We start from the raw sequence: 3,236 nt of genomic DNA on the forward strand, positions 1-3,236 counted from the left end.
TCCATTTTCCATTTTTTAGTAACACTAGTACCAGACCCCCAATTTCATAAGATCTAACAAAAATGGTTGATTATAATATCTAGAAGTTCACAGGAAGAAGAAATGGAGTAAGCAGTACTTCTGGATGTTGTCCCTCTTCTTGGGAATCAGAGCAAAGAGCAAAAGAGGGGTATAGATTCCTAGCAGCAAGAGCAACTAAGTCTCAAACCTTGGAGTAGATTAAAATCTAGTGCTTGAAGGTTTAGATCACCTAAATAAAAAGTAACTCTATCTCAGTCAGCTATTTCAGGGTTTTATTCGTGGTGGTATTGAGGACAAATGCTGACAATATTATGATACTGTGACTACATATGATTGTGTGTAAGCCAAAAATGTTTACATATTGAAGCACTTAGTTTACTGTACATAAATTATCTGCTACCTGTTTAGCACCAACTATAGTATCTCCTTCATTAACAAAAATTGACAATATTTTCATACTAAATTAAAATCATTACAAAATAAATAGTTTAGATTCTTTCTGGTATTCCAGTGTAGGGTTTTTCAGATATTTTGGGACAACTATTGCCTCTCAACCATTTGGCTAAGATCAAGTGTAGTATCTATTCTTATCAGTTTCAAATATTGTGGGACAACTGGACATTCGAAACCCCAGGCTGAAAATCACTACCCCTTGTATAAATGAACACAGTAAAATGTAATGCAGATAGAATATCAACGTTAGAGAACCCATTTTGCACACCAGTAAATAGGAAACTAAATGCATTTCGCAAACTCACACAGCCAACAATACCACTGCTAATATGTGCACATTGAAGACACATGAACCCAAGAACTCAGGGTAGCATGCTATGTGGTGGTTCATAAACATACATACCAATTTGGGGGAAGAAAACCATTATTTTTTATTTTTAAAATACGAAACTGAAAAAGCACAAAATTTATGTTATTTACTTCAGAATAATTAAAGATGATAAAACTGTTTTAGTTTACATTGATTGTTTATAGTCTTCCCAAACCCACAGGCAGGATTCCCAGGGTTCCCATTCCTCTATATTTAACATGATTCAGTAAACAAGCTAGAGAAAAATTGCCATTAAAATTTTTTATGGTTTTCTTTGTTTTTTTTCTTCCCTTGGAATTTGTACTATGAAAATTAGCATGAACAGAAATAGAGATAGTAGTATAAATAATCCCAGTACCTATGCCAAACTTCAACAATTTAACAATATCAGCTCATTGCAAATTTTGTTTCTTTAATCTACCCAACAATGTTATTTTCAAGCATATTCCAGACATCCTATAATATCTTCTATAAATATCTAAAACATATTAACTCTTTAAAGAATAACCATGGTTCTATCACATTAAAAATATTAAGAGGCTTTTAAATATTTTTAAAATTTTCCTTTAATAGTGGACACATAATATTATATTAGTTTCAGGTGCACAGTCTAGTGATAAGACATTTATATAACTTACAAACTGATCATTTCAATAAATCTAGTACCCATCTGATACCATACATAGTTATTACAATATTATTGACTATATTTCCTATGCTGTAGTTTACATCCCCATGACTGTTTTGTAACTGCCAATCTGTACTTCTCAATCATTTCATCTGTTTCATTTGCCCTCCCAACCGCCCTCTCATTTGGCAACTGTCAGAATATTCTCTGTATCTATTTGTTTTCTAGTTGTTCATTTATTTTATTTTACGGATTCCACATATAAGTGAAACCATATGGCATTTGTCTGTGTCTGACGTAGGGCGGGGCTCCTAGGGAATCACCAGGGTGGGGAGAAACTAGGGAATCACCAGGGTGGGGGCAATAGTACTGATGGAGACACAGATACAGCACCCACCTGCCAGTTCTGTTGGGGGTAAAGGCTTTGTAAAGAAAACTAGTCTCTGCCAGCACTTCTCTCTGGGAGAAGGCTGCCCATCCAGCTCTCCCTGGACAATTCAGTTTTTTGTGTTGTGTCCCTAGCACCATCTGAGTTGTTGCCCTATTGCTGAAGTTCAGAGCCAGTGAATGTTCACAGGTCTGTGTGCAGGCCTTTAGGAGGAGTTCCAGGGTCTCTAGAAGCCCTTAGCCTCATTCAGTTACAATTTCCCCTGATTTTCACAGCAGGGAGTTTTGAGGCTTCTCTTTGTAGCATTGGAATCCTTGGTTGGTGGTTCTCCTTACTCCTCCAGGGGAGAGACCTCTGCGGGTGGAATATCTCCATTTTAAATTTTATTTAAAATGGAGATATTCCACTCAATTTTAACCACCACACCTAGGTATGGGACCAGCCCATCCATGTCTCCAACCCTCCTACCAGTCTGGATAAGGCTGCTTCTTTATGTCCTTAGTTGTAAGACTTCTGTTCAGTTAGATTTCATGCAATTCTAATGTGCTTGTTCTATAGTTTAGTTCTACTTTTGCTGTGGTTGTGGAAGGATGGGGGCACTGTGTTTACCTATTTTGCCATCTTGAGCAGTTTTTTATTAATAGTATCAAATAAAAAGCAAATTGATCAGTGCTCAGTTTCTCCCAATTGCCTCCTGAATTCTGTTGTTTAAAAGAAGTCCACATATTTTACATGGTTGTCTTTCCTTGCCATTTAATATATGTCTTTCCTTTTTGTCTTCTTGGAAATTTATTTGGAATACAAAGCAAAAGAAAACAAACAGAACTTAGTCATTTTTTCACCAGAGGTGGACCAAAAACAAAGACCCTAGCACTCTGTGACCTGAAGGTTCTTGACTTTGTGCAGGAAAGATTCAAGCTCAAGTGTGAATGAAAGCCAAAGCAAGTATTATTTAGGTAGAGAGAAAGAGCCCAGGATTCGGGTTCCTGGTTACGGGTGAGCTCCCTTGCTGCTCCAACAGTTGCAGGTCTCACAGTGTGTCTCTTTTAAAGACGCAAAAGTGCACATCCCAGAGAATACAGGTAAACTTGCCAGTGAGGTGGGTGCCACACTCAGTCAGTTCTCTGGATTTTATGTATTCCCAAAGGTTGGCTGTACCTGAACTCTCAGTCAGTTCTCTGGATTTTATGTATTCCCAAAGGTTGGCTGTACCTGAACTTCGTGGCACCACATTTTGTCTCTGTCTTCTGGTTGGGAGGGTGGACTTGTTCCTAATGATTTGTTCCAAAAGTGTCATGAGGTTGGTTCCCCTTTGTCCTACCTGTGCTTGAGGTATCAGGATTTTTTTAAAATTTTTGTTTAACTTCTTAAAATTT

General features: G+C 37.4%; 1 pseudogene; it reads left to right on the forward strand.

The window, feature by feature from the left end:
* The first annotated feature begins 563 nt into the window (after window positions 1-563).
* LOC119001538 (uncharacterized) lies at window positions 564-734 on the forward strand (annotated as a pseudogene).
* The last annotated feature ends 2,502 nt before the right edge of the window (window positions 735-3,236 follow it).

The sequence above is a fragment of the Sturnira hondurensis genome, unplaced genomic scaffold (assembly GCF_014824575.4).
Source record: "Sturnira hondurensis isolate 20B ecotype Veracruz unplaced genomic scaffold, ASM1482457v3 Scaffold0016684, whole genome shotgun sequence".
Lineage (NCBI taxonomy): Eukaryota > Metazoa > Chordata > Mammalia > Chiroptera > Phyllostomidae > Sturnira > Sturnira hondurensis.